Source organism: Plectropomus leopardus, chromosome 17 (assembly GCF_026936395.1).
Source record: "Plectropomus leopardus strain MGB_pleo_1.0 chromosome 17, ASM2693639v1, whole genome shotgun sequence".
Lineage (NCBI taxonomy): Eukaryota > Metazoa > Chordata > Actinopteri > Perciformes > Serranidae > Plectropomus > Plectropomus leopardus.
Genome location: NC_142192.1, coordinates 8,429,419 through 8,447,566, shown reverse-complemented (window position 1 = coordinate 8,447,566; position 18,148 = coordinate 8,429,419). Strand labels below are relative to the sequence as shown.

General features: G+C 37.8%; 1 long non-coding RNA gene across 1 annotated transcript in view; it reads right to left on the bottom strand.

The window, feature by feature from the left end:
• Nucleotides 1-308: 308 nt before the first annotated feature.
• LOC148186602 (uncharacterized) overlaps nt 309-18,148 on the bottom strand; it is a 61,440-nt gene continuing 43,600 nt past the window's right edge. The window contains exon 3 of the long non-coding RNA XR_015779446.1: nt 309-904. This is a non-coding gene — a long non-coding RNA (uncharacterized LOC148186602). The remainder of the gene's footprint in view (nt 905-18,148) is intronic.

Genomic DNA, 18,148 nt, shown 5'->3' with positions numbered 1-18,148 from the left:
CCTGCTGGTTGTTGCTAATGATGATTTAGGAATTGAAGCTTATTCTACTGCTGCGCTCCTCGGTAGTCAAGCTGCATGACAGTGGAAGCGAAGTGCCAATAACTCTAAATGGAAAAAATATATATAATAAAATAATATGAGTTCTATCTGGTATGACTGCTAAACCTGCATGGACAAATATAAAAGACAAGTCAGTGTTTTCTGGCTTAATAATTTATGAAAAACAGTTCATGTGCATTCACATAAAACAAACATTCAAACTCATATCAGCTACAAAAATGCACACAAACAAATTATGGTGATTATTCTTTATCCAGCTTTCTGTGAAACAGAAAAAAACAAATAATGTCCCATTCATTAGGAGGTATGCAGTTCAATCATCTAGCACACCATAGTTTCAGAGCACTTGGCTTACTCTGGGTACAGAAGAGGCAGCAAATCATAAATAAAGTGAGAGGTGGTACATGAAGTCATAGAACGCAGTACAAAAATATATTTTTGTGTTGTCACGCAGTTGTCCGGCTACCTTCCATGAAAAACGCATGCTCGGTGGTCCAGCACTGGGTCTAAAAGCTTGCTTTCACTCACCTCTGCATCAGCTGCTCCTCTAATTTTACCAATTAAACCAATCTGATTAACCGTAATTCCTACCACAAAATGATCAACTTATCAGTTCTCCACATCACAACTCAAACTTATCAAACTGCTGCTGAGAAAAAAACAAACAGAGTTCCACCTGTGCTTATAAAGAATACATAGATTAATCACAAATAAAAAGTTTGGTGATCTGAACCGACAGATCCGACCAGTCACAAGCAGCAATTGACAAGATTGAGAGCTGTTCCCTCTGAAGTTGGCCTGTGATTGGCCAAAGTCTCCCATCACTGTCCAGATTTTCTTAAGCCTGAAAACAAATCCAAGAGCAGGTGCAAAAGTTTAGTCTTCTCTTATAAAACAATACATTCAGAATTTTTAAATGGAATTGTGCCCAACGATGCCAAAATTAAACTCCCTACCCAAGATTTGACACACAGCTTCTACCCACCAAAACTGTGTTGTGTTTTATGCCACAAGAGGATGCTCAGAATACAGTTAATATAACATAAACTGAGAGAAAAAGGTAAGAAAAATTGCAAACTATGATACAGCAGATCAATTAGTTTTCAAATTAATGTTAAACTAAATAAATGGTGGAACTATGTATAGAAAATTGCACTTTTTAGTGTGATCTTCACCCTATGTTTTGCATTAATTATTTATTTTATTCAATTTTCATTTGTTTTCATTAAATTCTTTTATACATTGTTATATTTTTACATAATACTTAATTAAATACTAATTTATTCCTGTATTTTAAGAGCTGAAACAATTGATCAATTAGTTGTACCACAAAAAATGTCAAAAATTCACTTGTTCCAATTTCTTTAATGGCATAATATTTACAAGTTTTATTTGTCCATTATTATTCCATTCCATTGAAATGAGGAGAAATTTTAAGGCATCATATATTGGGCTCTTTGAACTTGTGATCTACAAAACCATTTCCTGACATTTATAGATTAAATAATGAATGGGATAAGCAAGTGAATTGAAAAGCTGATTATTCAATGAAATAACACATTAGTTGCAGCCCTAATTACAAACAACAAAAAAAACCCTAAACTAAATAATGAGCTCTGTAATACACAAACTGAACAAACATTCACTGGATTGCTCGAACATTGCCTCTCACAAACACCCAGATGCACACTGCCTTTTGTCATTGATCTATGCCTCCATTATAACGACACATGCACACACAGTCTCAAACACACACACACACACGCACACACAAACACACGCACGCACACACACACAGAAAAACACACAGACAGTCCAGCTCATTGCCAATGATGTATGTGTCCAATAGAGACAGTATTGATCAGCACGCCACTGCAACAATAGATAGCTTACTGTCATCAGTAAAATATTCTGCTGTGTGTGTATTTATGTGTGTGTGTGTGTGTGTGTGTATACGTGCGCAAGCAAGAGAGAGAGAGTGTGTGAGGATAGTTTCATGTATAGTTAACTTTGTTTGTGTGTTTTTGTGCGTGTGCTTTGTGTCCTCTGTTCACCTCGTCCCATAACTATAAATACTGTCTATAACTGACTGTTACAGACACACACAGACACACACACACGCACACACACACACACACACACACAGCCATAACTATAATTTGTATCTAACTGCATCACCCTGTCCAAGGTATCGAGATGTTTTATACACACATTCTTTCAATACGCCAAATTAACTGCTCCTGCACAACTCTCTGTCTCCCTGTAACCCCCCCCCCCCAACACACACACACACACACACACACACACACACACAGTCTGAAGTAATATGGTAATATGGAGGATAGAAGAGAGTGTCTTTGTGTGTGTGTGTGTGTGTGTGTGTGTGTGTGTGTACGTCTTTGTGTGTGTGATGGCCAGTGCATTGCATAAAGTGTGTCGTTACTGATCACAGGTCCTGAGTTTTTGTCCAGCAGGAGCCTCAAACTGGCTGGGAGGTTGAGGTTGGGGACAGTTAAAACACCCAGTGCCATTTACAGCGTATATGGGGACATTAAAAGAGAAATCTGCTCTAATATAAAATCCTCACACAGTAGAGTACTGTATATTACTCATTCCCTGCATATATACCAACAGGTAATTACAGGGCACAGCTGACAGGTGAGTGATGCTGCTCTGTGTCATTTCACCACAGGGAAGCTTTTCTTTATCAATTAACCTCATCGGTGTTCATCACTTCTGTCAGTTATTGCGTTACAGTGGCCATCGGAGACGACACAGCTACTGTATGCCGACAACAACAAAAATTAATGTAGTGCATATCCTGCCCCCCCCCCCAAAGGTGAGAGGAAAAATATGTATTTATTCTGTCCCTTTATGAAAAAAAAAAGGTCAAGTCAGTAGAACTATGGAGCTTGCAAAATACTAATCAAGGCTCAAAAGGCTTCAATTAGTTTATTGTCAATTTAAAGCCAAGCTTGGGGTAACAAACACTTTAACTGCAATCAGTAGTTGAAAAACGAATCTTTTTGTCCTGCAAATACCAATACACACGGCTTTTGAGCAAATTAAGCTCAGTCTGAATACATCTTTTAACAAAAATGATGCACTGCGTATTATACACAAAAAACTCTTCTCTTCTTTACTCACACTAACTGAATGGCATCATCAGATTTTGCCAGGTGAAGATTATTGATCTTCTGAGACAAAACACAAGTGGACAGGAAATAGAGGAAATAGAATCGGTATGGCCATAAGCATAATATATTGAAGTAAGTGCAGCTGTTGAAAATGATACAACTTATTATTACTATGTTGTGTATAGTTATAGCAAACTAAACAATAATTTGCTTGTATCATTTCACTGTGCAGCTATAACAACAAGGATATAAACAATTATTATCCCCTAAATTAGAGGTCAAAGCCTTATACTAGTTGAACTAGCATGACACTGCAGAGCCTCGAGATTTCACAGAAAAAGGTCCAATCAGACTGAGAGAGGTGGGATCAATTTGCGCCCGCAAGCAGAAACAACTCACCATATTCCTCATAGAAGTGAATGGGGAGCTAAATCCGGAGTGACTGCAGCCAGTCTGTGTACAGACTGATTAACATCTCCCTCACTCTCCTGTTATTAAGGGACGAGTTACATCAAGTCTAATCAGAGTGACTGAAAACACCCGAGTGGGTTTTCAGGGCCTTTTAAGCTTGATGCACAAAATAAAGTGTTGAACTTAAAGGTCCAATGTGTAGGATTCAGGGAGATATAGTGACAGAAATGCAATAAAATATAACAACTATGTTTTCTTTAGTGTATGATCACCTAAAATGAGAATCCTTGTGTTTTCTTTAACTTAGAATGAGATATTTATATCTACAGACGGAGCGGGTCCTCGACCTCAGAGTCCGCCATGTTTCTACAGTAGCTCAGAATGGACAAACTAAATACTGGCTCTAAGAAAGGGCTATTTGCATTTTCACATTGGCCACTGTAGTTAACAGCCCCTCTGTGACGAGCAGCGTCAAAAAAACACTTTTTTTTTTTTTAATGCAAAGCCACTTTATTCCATGTTTTTACTAGGGGTCAACCGATATTCTTTTTTTTAGGGTCGATGCTGATATGAAGAATTTGTACTTAATGAGACCAATAACGGATATTAGGAAGCAATATGCATTTACAATAAAAATGAAAATATTTCTGTCAAAATTTAGAATTCAGCATATAAAAAACTCCAATACAAAACTCTGTTTAAATGACTTTAGTAAATGTGTAATAAAAACTGAAATTTTCAACATCATATACAGCAAGTTCAGATTTGTTAAGTTAAACTGCTTCATTCTGTGTTTTTGGCGGTAAAAAAATCACCTAATCCATTTGTTTTGGAAAGAAGATATTTTGTGTCCCACTAAAAACCTCCTGAGCAATGATCACTGAAGGAATTCAGACTGAAAGGAGTTTTAGCTGGATTATTTGTAATCTGCAGCCCTCACCACTAGATGCCAATAAATCCCCCTAAATCTTACACACTGCTCCTTTAACCCTTTAAAACCTGAGCAAATTGGCTTGATTTCTCTCAAAAACATGGGAGAGAGAAATGAGCAATGAAAAAAAGAAATGACCAAAGAAAATTACCAGAAAATTAGTAAAATAAAAAAAAGAAAAGAAAGAAAGAAAATCAAACAAGGAAACAACCTGGAAAAGTGCTTAAAACTTACAATAATTTTGTAAGATAATTTTATGTATGTAATCATACCTTTTTTTGACAGTTTTTTTTCCTTTTTCCTTAGGAATTTTTTCCTTGCCTTTTAAATATAGTTGTCTAAGTCTTAAATATTTGTAAAACACATTTGAAAGCAACACAAGAAAAGTGATGTCACTCCAGGTTTTCAAAGGGTTAAATACAATGCTTAAAGGTAGAAAATTTAACACAACCTATCCTTTTGTGCAAAATGGCTCTTCAGTATGACATCAACTTTTTTTTTTTTTACATAAACTTTGAGGACTGAGACAAAACACACACTTTTGACAGCCTCTGCTTTTAGTGGAGTCTATGATAAATGGGACGTACAGATATTTTCTCTATCCACTCATATGCTACAAATGTACTACATCTGGACAACAGGGAACATATTTCATAGGAATTCCTTTGGGAACAAGCTTCAGATTCGCTCTGTGCAGGAGGTAAGGGTAGATTTAATGATCCCTGTCATTTTGCAATATGTAGCAGGGGAATCGTGATGAGAAATCCAATGTGATACAACTCAGTGATACGTCAACATTGGACAGCATGGGAAGCTTTGCCGCCCAGCTGCCGGTGAGCTTGCCCTGACCTTTGACATCTGTCCGTGGAGGGACGGACAGAAATGTTGAATCTCAACTGAAAGGATAACAGCAGTACCACATTATGTTATCCATCATCCAATGACTTTAGCTTATTCAAGAGCTGTGAACATAAGCAGGTCTCTCTCAAAGCTCAGAAACAGAAGAACAAGGCTATCTTTATTTTATTATGCCATCAGGACGTAAATCCTCAAGCTGCGAGACAAATCCTTAAGCTGCCTCAGTGGTGGTGAAAAGGGAGCTGAATATGTGGTCACAGTGGCAGCACCCAGTGTGATTTTCTGGGGATACAGGCACATTTTTCTGGTTCACACCTGTTGGCTCGACAATAATGTGAAGCTCAGTCGTGGATAACAAAGAAACTCCAGGTGATAATGTTGGTATATGGAAATTTGTAACACAGAGAAATACTAATGAAGGTCTGAGAGTCATTTGAAAAAAAGACATTTTTTTACTTGTAGGACAAATGTCAAAAGATTTCTTACTGGTCTGTAACTTATATAAAAACATTGGGCTATTTATACTCAAATGCTCAGATATGAATTTATTAACCCTTTGAAACCTGGAGCGACATTTTTTTTCTTGTGTTATTTTAAAAACCTTTGACATGTATTCACACATTTGAACACTGAGCAAATTTGTACAATTTCTTGGGAGAAAAAATGCAAAAAGCAACTTAGTCATAATTGCAGGAAATTAGTAAATTTGGAAATCTTTTTTTTAAAGGCTAGGAAAAATTTCTACAGAAAAAAAAGAAAAAAGCTAGGGAAAAACTATATTCATAATCATCATTATAACATTCAAAATAAAAAAATAAAAATACAAAATAAACTGTTATTAGAATTATAGAGTAGTTCTTCCAAGTCATTTCCTTTTTTTAATCTTTCTTTTTTTTCTAATTTTCAGGTCACTTTTTTTTTTTTTTTGTAGATTTTCAGGTTTTGTCTTTCATTGCTCATTGCCCTCTTCCCATGTTTTTTTAAAAAAAGTAAAGCCAATTTAGTTTGGTGTCCAACAGTCAATGTCCTTGGCATGTGTCAACACCCATGGTTCGGTTCCTTTGGTATGGACCATCTCCTGAGCAAGTAAAGGGCCATGTGGGTTTAGCAAATCTAGCAACTCACTTGCCCGATATATATATATATATATATATATATATATATATATATATATATATATATATATATGTGGTAAAAACAATTCAACTCGCGTTCATTATTTCCAGACCTGATGATGGAAATATCTACGGAGTGAGCCATCTGCCATCGAGGGCTAGATGATATGGCTTTAAAATAATATCACAATATTTTTAGGCTATACCGCAATACAAAACATATATCTTGATATTTTGAAGTCTCCTCTAAATTACTGTAAACTACTAAAATACAAAATTATTAAATGAACTTCAGTAACAAATAAAATAGCTACTGCCATAAAGTAAAGTTACATAAACTACAGCTATGGTATACTTTCAGAAAATACTGTTATAATCTTAAATAAAGTAACTTCCCATCCCTTTTCGAATATGTAAAACTTTAATATGGTTTTGGTTTTGAGAACTTCATTAATGTATATTTCAAAAGGAGGGGAAAAAAACCCACCACTGTCTTTTGTATTCCTGGAATTTGTTGTAATTTCGCATTACATGTTCGAAATAAAATGATAAATGAAAATGAAATGAAAGGAAAGTATAAAATTAAATAAAATACTGTTAAGTATTGTAATAATCAAAGCAGCCCCCATGGTGCTTTTATTTTGAAGGAGGATGTTAGAAGATGTGGGTAAAACTATGTATTTCACGGTCTGCCACAAATTTTAGAGCCAGGCTGATAAAACAGTCTTTTGATAATTGCTGATAAATAAAACTATTTGCAAAAGGGGCGAGTAAATATGGACTCAGGGCAAGTAGAGTTCTGACCCACTTGCCCATTAATGTTAAACCCTGAAACCAAACAGGTTAAGTGTGAAAGCAGGCTGCTAAAGTGTCTAAATGGATTTCAACCATAATACATTTTATTATTTACACCTGTGCTTTTCCTACAGTGACATGTCAAAATGTCCTCTGGGGAAAAAAGGCTATGGAAAGCACAGAAGATTGGGGCCTTTGGCAGTTTGACCTATGAAAACACAGACAACCAGTGACATGCTGACACCATAAGAGCAAACAGGTGTGCTTCCCCCTCACGAAACTCAAATGGGTGTGCTGCCTCGAACATAAATATTCTTGCTTTCTATAGTTTTTTTTTCTGCAGATTATTTCAATATCGTCTGTCCTGCTTTTTTGCTCTACATACAAAGTATATCAAAGGATGTTAAAAGTATCTCACGGCAAGGTAGTATGTTAGAAATGAATAAATTAAACTCCATTGAAATGAGCTGACAGATTGAATAGAAAAATAATAAGGGAAACCGAGAACAGAAAAGGGAAATAGAGAAATGTAAAGGGACAACACTCGACGACGCCGTGGAGTGAAATGGTAACTCTAAATGTGATTGTTCTCAATTGATCAAAGGAAACTGACTTTGCACTGTTTCTAATTATTCATGAAGTCGTTAGTAATTTATGACTATAGGAGACAAAGTGGTTTTTACTGTTTTTTTCCCTCTCCTGGTTTCCTTTCTCACAGTCTCACTGCAGCTCTGAAGTTGACCGTTTGAAAAGTTGCCAAAAATAGCTTCAACTTTTAATATATATTGCACTTTCAAAGAACTACTGAAACAACTATTGGAGGAATATTTTCATACTTTTCGGTGCCTTTCTCGCAATCTCCCCATCTCTGCTGTGAATTTGTTTTTACATTTTGACACGCTTTTCTCCACTTCCAATCTCTCCTCCCTCGCTAATGTCTTTGCTCCGTCGCCTCTTGTCTTTCTGTGTTCCCTTCCTCACTGCAAATGTTTTCAGGTGATTCATCTCCAGTTTAGTTTGATAATTACAGTATTACCAAAGAGGAAAAGAATACTTGGAAAAGGAGAGGAGACACTGAGCATGGAGAGGTTAATTGAATTACTGAACTTGTATTATGTTTTGCTTGCTTTGTGTGGCACAATCTCTCACTACATGCCTACTCAGCTGTGGAGATAAATAAACTGAAACCAAATTAATTTGTTCTCTTGGAGGCACGCTTTCAGCTGCACGTGTGAGCTGACATTACGTGAGAGAGAAAAACATTTCAAATTCCTTCAAAGCGGTCCCCAGTATCAAAGTCAAATGTTGTCCTGACCTCATGAAAATGTGGAGCTGATAGTTTAAAATGGAAAGCATACACTCGTGCTATTCCTCTCTTTGGCATTTTCATTTTCTCCATCTATGAGTTTCCTTTTCTCTTCTCCAATCATTTACCTCATAAGTATTCAACATCAATTCTGTATTCATTCTTTCTCTTTATTGCATCCAAACAGAACAGTAATTTGATGAGACTTTATACCTTGAATAGTAATAAAATGAAATAAAAAGGAGCAGTTAAAGCAGCAAATGAGAGGGAGGAGGCTGAGGAGGAGAAAACAACTTGAGGAGTGCAGCAAACGCTAAATTGCAAGAGTCGAAATTTACTCATATTTTTCAGATACTTAATATCAAGTTGAAAAATAATGATGTAGACTACTTCATTAAGCCATGTTTCTTGTCTCTTCTTCTCTTATGCTTTTTCATATTTTCCAACTTCTCTCTTATACATAATATACAAAATCCTGAATAATTTCAACTATGTTTCATGAAAATCATGTTCATATAGAACTAATCTGCATTAGCAAATACCATTTTAGTCAACATACCGAGCCATTATACCCTTAAGCTGTTCGCTGCCAATGTACATGTTTGTTTTCCACACAACAAAGGGATTATTAACATTATCATATTTATCGTTAGGAAAACTTGTTCAGGGAAAGCTGGCGGTCTTAGATGAATATGGAAAAGTCAATGCTTGAAGCACAGGAAAGGATGCACTAGGTTCATTTCCATCTCTCACCATCTGTTTTAGTACCATATCCAACCGTTTCTACCTTATATGACACATGGGAATCGTAAAGCAAATTTCGGGCTCCCAAGTTCAATATTCTGCTTATAGACATTAACCCTTTTATTGTATTCTGGTCAACTTCAACCGGTTTCAAGTTGAAATATTTCATAAATAAAATAGCCTGACCCAAGACCTCTTTCCTAATCCAAATCTGTTTGGAAATGGCAATAGTCAACTCCTTTTGATTTCTTAAAAATGTTGAATAATTATTTTCTCCTTTTTTAATCTTTTTTTCTTTCTTTCTTTTAATTGGTTAATTAATGGTTGACCAAATCCTATTAATCTAAAGTAAAGGTTGAAATATGTCCAAAAAGGGAATGCCTGAGTAACTCAGTGCCAAGCCACTGTTCCGACAGCCCAAATTTGTGAAGTCCCTCGAGTCCACAAATGTTCCACTGCAACAAAAGCCAATTCTCCCAAATGCCTATTGCTCCAAAGTGCTGTTTCTACAAAAATACACACTCCCTGCAGTTTCAGTTTCCCAGTGGCATTTGAGCCCGAGATAGTTGGTGTTTCTCATCGGCCCAATCCTGCTTTATCAGCAACTTTTGTGCCACCAAACCTTGGTGTTTTAAGTCAAACATTATATTTTAACCATATCAAATGTTTTTTGTGCCTAAGCCTTACCACACATTCGCCACAGCCTTATTTACAAATGTAACACATCTGTGGTTCACAAAAGTGTACAATGCGAAAAAAAAATTCTGGTGACCATCTAACAGGGAGTGTGTTTTTCAGAAAACGCGAGACTTCAGAAGGATGGGTGTTTGTTTTTTGGAATACAGGCTGTCAAAGAAATTACCCTTTTGGTCCAATAGGGTATATTTTGGACCAACAAGGCTTTGGAATTTTGGGCCACTGGAACAATCAGCAATCCTTGGGAGCTCATCAGGTAGAGCACGTACCATTATGGCCGAAATCAGTGCAATTTCAGGATTCTCAGTCATGATTATTGTCCCCTAAACTGAACCTGGTCATGTTAATTGAATTCAGAGCATAGGGGCATCCTCAGGTTCCCATTATGTGCTATTTAGAGCTGGAGAACATAGGAACGTAGGAGAGCATGTACGTAGAACTGGGAAACATTTGGATCTTTGGAACAAAGGAGTGACCTCGTCAAAGTCCTGCAGTTTGTCCATCCAAAAACGTTCATTTTCCTCTTGTATGCACACTAGAGTCAAACATTGAGCAGCATGCTCTTTAATAACACACTTAACTGCAACTATAGCATGTCTCCTGCTGCTTTAGATCATGTTACAAGCACCACAAGCAGCATAATGACAATCTAGATTCAAGGTACTGATTACCAAGCTGAAGGTTATGCTCTTACTTTAGGATAGGCCATTAACCCCAGATGGAGCCTGATGGAGATTGGATGGATGGGGACTAATATAATTTGTGTATTCCAAGGCCAAAGCAGATGGTATAAGGTTATCAACAATATCGGGTATCTCCTACTAATATTTAAGAAAAATAATTTTTAAAAAAAGAACATTTAGTCCAAGCTTTTAGGTCTTTTATCTAAAAAAAAATCTTTAGAAAAAGAGACAAATCTCTAAATATTATGTCAGTATTTTCATTTTAAAATTCAATTAAATAATATTAAATAAAACATCTGAAACAATCAAAACTTAGTTGACTTTCCAATACCATGTCTAGCACTGGCCATGAGGATGAATGTGCTGAAAACAGAGCCAGCGAGCAGTTCTGACAGCGTTAATGAGATGCTTATGAACAACTTAATGGATTTGCATGCCGCTACACTCACGTTATTCAACCTAGCATTCTGTTTTTTTCTCGACATCTGGCGTCAAGGGTTTATATCCCCATTTTATAAGAGTGAGACAATTGAACCTGAGTAATTACTGAGGTAGATGTGCAAGCAGCAGTCTGGGGAAGTTATTAAGCAGCAATATAAACAACAGACTGATCAACATTCTTAATGAGCACGTCTTGAGTAGAAATGTGCCCAGAATGTAGCACAATTGACCACGTCTATTATACCTCCACACCCTTATTAGCAAACAAAAGCTTTTTCACAGATTTAAGAAATTAGATGCATTTAATCTATTTTTGCATGTATTGCTATAAATATTTGTGGTGTGAAAACAGACGTGCAATCAAATTTGCTCTTCATGCAGTCTTCACTTGGAGAAGAAAGTGTCCATCAATGTCTTCAATGATGCCCAGTGTTTATGTAAATGAGTTAGCAGTGCAGCTAGACCAATCTAAAACCCCCTTTCTCTCTAAAGCCACTGTCTCTTGGAGTGGAAAGCCTGTTCCATGCAGATAACCAAGTGTTGCTGTCCTCCACGCATCAAACAGACAGATTGCTGAATGAATCTGCTGGAGCTGGGCGGCTAAAATTGGGTCCTAGCTGTAAATCCAGAAACACAGCAATAAAGATTAACAAAAATGATGATCTGAGACATGAGTTCACTCCAGGTGCTGTGCGCCGGGGGCCTTGAGCTTTCAGCGAGCAACAATCACCTTGGCGTAACAATCGGAGCGTCAGAGGGTTACTTACAGCATGGCAGTAAATACATGAAGAGTAAAGGCTCGTCGCTCATTGTGACGAAAGTTGGACGCTCAGCTGATCTATCTTCCCCCCAGCGTGCTGTCTATTATGCACAGCCTTTCAAACCCATGATTCTTTATTCTATTTCGCTGTGTGTATTTATTGTGTGTCTGAGAGCGCATTTACCTACAGTAAGCAGGTATTTACATACATACATCACTTACAGTTGCAAAAGTGTGTATGTGTGTGTGTATGTGATGTTTGACCACTTGTGTCATATGTGTGTAGGTCATTCAAGTTTTGAGCAAACTGCCAATAAATTGATCTACTGCTATGTCACCGTGCTACCTTGACCCAGAATTTACTACTTTATGGCCTTAGGCTCTATCGCTGTGTGTGTGTGTGTGTGTGTGTGTGTGTGTGTGTGTGTGTGTGTGTGTGTGTGTGTGTGTGTGTGTGTGTGCGTGTGTGCATGTGCGTCAGGTTTACCTTGCCTGATATTAGAATTGTCAGCTTGTTACACTCTGTTTTCATCTCCAGTCTGACATTGCGTCCGCTCTAACTGATTATTGTGGGAGATTTGATTTTACCATTCGCTAGAGTCCCATATATCCATATGAATCTAACGTCATTTTAAGTCCACTGTGCGCCATCACCAAGTCGACATACGCCTGCTGTGTGAGCAGGTGGAACCTGCACACTACTTAACAGTTCTTGTTGCTTGCAGATATGTCAGATCCGGCGCTAAATATCAGTGGCGAGAGCAACGTTTACATCACTATGACCATATGGACCATACAAAATACAAAAAAGTAACTAATAAATCCTACATAAAATCATATGCACGGATGCACGGTAATATCCACACATCGTCACCATCGGCTGATATTGGATTTAACATGAACGGAATCAGCCAACATGCTTTTTCCTTTTTTGCACAATGAACATACACTGAAAAGAACTGGATTTCATGTTTCCATCTGCTGGTGGGCCATCATGATAAAGAGTATTGAGTATATGATGTTAGTTCAACTACAAAAGAGACTAGATGATCTCTATAACTAGGTGGGGAAATAAAAGTGGATATATAAATAAAAGGATCAGTTATATAAGGTAAGAGGTATGGGTAAAAAAAAAACAAACACTGGGTGTCCCTGTCATATAGCTGAGATCACTGTCCATGCAGGCAATTAATTGTAAGCTAGGAAACCTACGATGGCATTTTGACCAATGTTTGTCGTGTCAGCTGACAGTTGTCACTTACACTACATGTAAACATTTTTCCCACACTAGCTGTTACCTGTTACATGTTCTGACGCACTGAAATGAAGCAGAGATGCATAGACATGCAAGCAAACCTATTTTGCTGCAGTTTTAAGAGTGTAGCACAGCGAAGTTACACAAACTACAATGGCAGGCAGTGTTCAAAATTATTTTTTTAACTCAAGGTGACTGGTTGATGGAAAAAATCCACCAAGCATATATTTTTTACCAGCCAAAATGATAAATGCCTTTTGTGTTTCACATACATTTGTTTCAGTATGTTTAATTGAAATAGTTATATATTATGTTGCATAAAAACCCAAAGAGGAGGCCAGAACAAAATCTGAAGCAAAATTATAGAAATGAGTTCCCTCTGGTAAGCAATGATGCAGTGTCTGTCTAAGACTTTTATTATGAAAGGTAAGAATGGACGAAGTGGAGAATATATGTGTTGCTGTTGACAATGTGAGCGGCAATTAAGAGTTTGCCATCTTGGTTGAAACTATGGGGCCCTTGCAGCAAATTAGCAGCAAATTAGTTTAGTAGATCAGCTGACGTCTCGTACAGTAAAGAGTGCTGCAAAACTAGTAGCGCTGGAGACCATCAGGTTTCACTGTGCCAGCGCAGGTGTGTGTGTGTGTCGGACAGAGACAGCACAGAGACATTTCAGGGAGCCGAGCAGCAAAGAAGTGTGCCCCAATGACACCAAAACACAGCAGAGACTCTGAGCATAGTTTAACACAAAACACAAAAATTACCCGCATGTGGCGCTTGCCGGGTGTTAATTTCAGGCCCTAATGGCAGGCGATATTGAGAGGAAGTGTCGATTGAATACCGCCTCAATAGCAGCGTCTATAGATCTTTTTTCTCTCACCACTGTTGTTTTTACTCCTCATTGGTTCCACTGCACCGCTTACAGTGCTTGACAACAGCTTGACAATGGAGTTAAGCCTGCCCATGGTGCTAATTGGTTAATCGTCAGTCCCACTACATTGCTCATTTGTTGTTTTTTATTTAAACTGAGAAACTGCTGTTTCATGTCACGACGCCAAGCCAGAATCTCAGCAGATTGGGCGGATTCAAAGGTCTGGACCCAGGCAAAGGTTTTACATCCACTAGAAAAGATTTGTCTGCATTTTTTCTCTCCATCATCACAAACTGAAATGCTGCACCTCTTTTTTTTGAGATTATGGGTTAGGGTTACAATAAAGGTTTGTTAAAGATAAGGGATGGTTACGGTTAAGGTTGAAGGATAGGAAATAAATATTACAAAACATCCCCATATGGGTAGCAAACTGTTAAAAATGTTAAAAAAAAAAAAAAGCAATACAAAAGTGTGTCGAGGGGGTCTCTGGAATAAGAGGCAGGATTTGAAATGGAAATTAAATGAGAAGACAGATGGAGTAAGAGAGAGGGGGAGAGCCGTGAGAGAGAAAAGAGGAGGAAAAAGTTGTTTAAACGTTTTAATCAGATAATATAATTCAGCTCTGTAGTGTTTTTTATAAAATATTCGCAAAAAGACAGCTATGGGGAGGGAGGGCGAGAGACAAACAAAGACAGAAGAGAGAAAAAGAGAGAGGGATATGGTGCGACACCTGACAGTAAAAGACTACCAGCCATGACACTCCACCAGGATGATGCAGCGGTGCCCGTACGCCTGTAATAAAAACCTCGACAACCACAAGGTAAAGGGCAGTTTAAAGTTGTGCATTAGCTCAACATTTACAGTAAGGTTACAAACTACAGCTTTGGTTTTCTGCCTGCTTGAATTGGGGCGGGTTCTCTCTCAATTAATATTTATTTTTTTATTCATCGTAATTTTTTAATTAAATGAAACTGTTGTGAACTGTCTCATGCCTAAATGGCACTTAGGCCGGAATTTTAATGGTCTGAATCAAGAGAGAAGAAGAGGGTGGACAGATGGAAAAGTGACAGAACATGTGGAGAACTTGGTAGTTTCTGCTTCTCCCTCCCCAGCAGTGGAAGAGATGTAAATAACATGCAGCGGAGAGTGGTAATCAACATCTACGCACTGCATCGCCATCGCTGTTCGTACTAGACGCACTGAAGGGCGCAGCCTGCTTTGCTGAACCTTCCATGCATGAGATGACCGACAGAGGAAGAAGAGAACTGGTGCAAGGAAACACGCCGACCCTTAGCTTATAAGACATGTTTTCATATAAAAACATATTTATTTTACAATATATAAAATTTAGTATTCTATAGGTCTATTTTTTCAGTATAAATTCCAGTTTATACCAGGCCCAAAACTGCTACCATGGGTTGGGCTCAGGCCAGGCTTGGACAGAAACTGTGTGGGTTCATATAGCGTCAGGCTTGATTTTTTGGGCCCCATCTAAGTTCTATTAGAAGCAAGTTTAGGTTAGAAACATGAAGATAAATTATGTAGATTTGCTTCGTGGCTATTAAGTAAATATGTTTTAAAATATTAGTCTTGATATAATAGACTGCCTTGAAGTCGGGGAGTCCTATACCAAATACCACAGCACAATCACAGAGCAGTCTCAAACAAATCTTTTAAATCAAGCACAATGGTAAATTTATAGAAACCCAGCTTGGGAATTTGCAGCAAAAGATGAAAAAATGAAGACAAACAATTCTTCCCACTCAAACCAAAAGCTAACAAGCAATGGCAGGAGGTAATATTAAATGTTGTATACATATATATAAATTCAAACATGATAAAATTATCATTTAGAAGTTCCCAGAAGCCTATAAAACAGTTTTTCAAAAAAGTATTGAGGCATTTTAAGTAATCCAACATGGAGGTGTGTTTTAGGGCTGGAGGCAGAATGTGCTCACAGAGCTCAATGTCGGAGGTGCAAAGGGTCAAAAAGTCATCAGATCTATGGTTGTGGAGTTGGGGAATTTTAGGGTGAGAAACTAAACTTTATCCTTAAGAAGTTAAGGATAGAGGATAGGTCGATGGCAGAAACAGACTGCGCACGGACGCTATGTGTCTCCGGACGGAGCAGGGCTTTTTACATGCTGCAGACTCTGTCTCTTTAGCGTGGAGTCGTGCCAGCTGCACTGTGAGCAGAATGTTTTGCCATGCAAAAATGCAGTTGATTATGCAGGGTTTGGAAGTTTCTGCTGCATTAACTGGTGCTGAATTAAATAATTGGATCATTTTAAATTGGCAAATTGGTTTGATTTCTTTCAAAAACGTGGAAAAAAGGGCAACCCTAGACCTAACCACTGCTCTGAATATATATATTTTTTATTTCTACAGACTCTTGGTATGGATCCCAAAGAAGTAAGAAGAATTCCATATAGACTCTTTACACACGCCAAATGCTTTGTGCAAAATACTGTGTTCTTTAATGTACATATCAGGAAACATTCATATCAGATTTTGGAACATACTGAGATCCTTCAGCTGCTCCATGGTTTTTCCATTTCTCTTCCGTTTTCCACATTAAATACAACCATTTTGGATCAGTATTACTCAACATTTCAATATTGAATGATTTGAGCTATTTTATGCACAATGCGGCTGGGGCATGCAGACAAACAGCTCAGTAAGGCAGTCAGAGATGGCCTGAGGATCTCTGACACTTTGCAGGCAAGACCCCCACAGAAAAAAGGAGAGGAATGAAGTGGAAGATAACGGAGGAGCAAGAGGAAAAGGAGGAGAGGCTAAATGGAAGAATCGAGGATGAAGACAGGATGAATAAGTAAAAGCCGAAGAAACCTTGATGCTGCCATTGCCCCTTTCTTTGCCTCGATTCTTCAGCCAGCGCGTGATAAAAAGCAGACGGCAGCAGTTGTATTTGTCAACCATATTTCCAGAGAGCTTTCAGGACGCCGTGAATTTCAAGCATTGCCTTCAATATTTCATAAGCTCATTTACATTAGTTCAAAAACACATTCACCTCAGCTTTTCCATGTTGATACGCTCCAGTGTTCTTTGAAAATGGATTCATTTTACTTTTCTGACTTTTAAGAATTATTTGCAATTCAAAAGAGAAAGAAACTACAGGATTTCATTGAAAAATGCACATTTTGTTCATTAATGAGAATTAAGTTTCAAAGCAAACAAAATCACCAATACAAAGTAAAAGGGGAGCAATTTCAGCCAAACCCCCCCCCACCACCACCACCACAGCTTCAACACTGACTTTCATAGTGAAACTCGAGCCAATATTTGCAGCCCCCCTTTTGGCCCTGATGTGATTAAAGTGCCCTGAAGGATGTGTAAAATGGGATTATGTATTTGCTGACAAAACGGTGCACTGCAACACAGTAAAATTTGGCAGAAAACAAAATATTTTAATAAAAAGGAGTTAATCTTCAATTAGAATTAACAAGACTTCTAGTTTTGCTATAATACAACACAGATATTTAGGCCTTCTATTACAATTACACATTACATTGTTACATTTCTTAATTAGTAGGGCTTCCCCTTTAAAGTTTAAGAGTTGAATCATCAGTTGGAGACCGCTCAGTTGACTAAAATTGCTTCAAGTCAAACAGTTATTTCTGTTTGGGGTTTTTTGTCATTGTGTGGTGCAGTGTACTTCTGGGAACATTTTGGTGTCCAAATTTCTCTGCGGAGTGAGCGCTCTTGACTTTGAAACTACTCCTTGATTCAAGCAGCTGTGGACAGCAGCACAGGGGAGATACTTGGCACAGAGGGAGAGAGAGACTGCTCCTCTGCTTAGAAATGGTGAATTTACAGCTCACAGCAAGTTAATACACTGCAGTCTCTGGCTTATGTTTGATATCTAGTGTCGGCAAAAAAAGATGCACATTTGTTTTCCGCCGTTGAACACCACTGTCCCAACCTGCTGAGCCCCATTCAAACTTTATATGGGAAAATTTAACGAATAGTCGAACATTTGCATCGAACTGCCAAATCCAATTAAATTTACATAATTCTGAGTCTGGTACAGCCTCAGTTATCAGTCAAAGCATTTAAAAGCAACC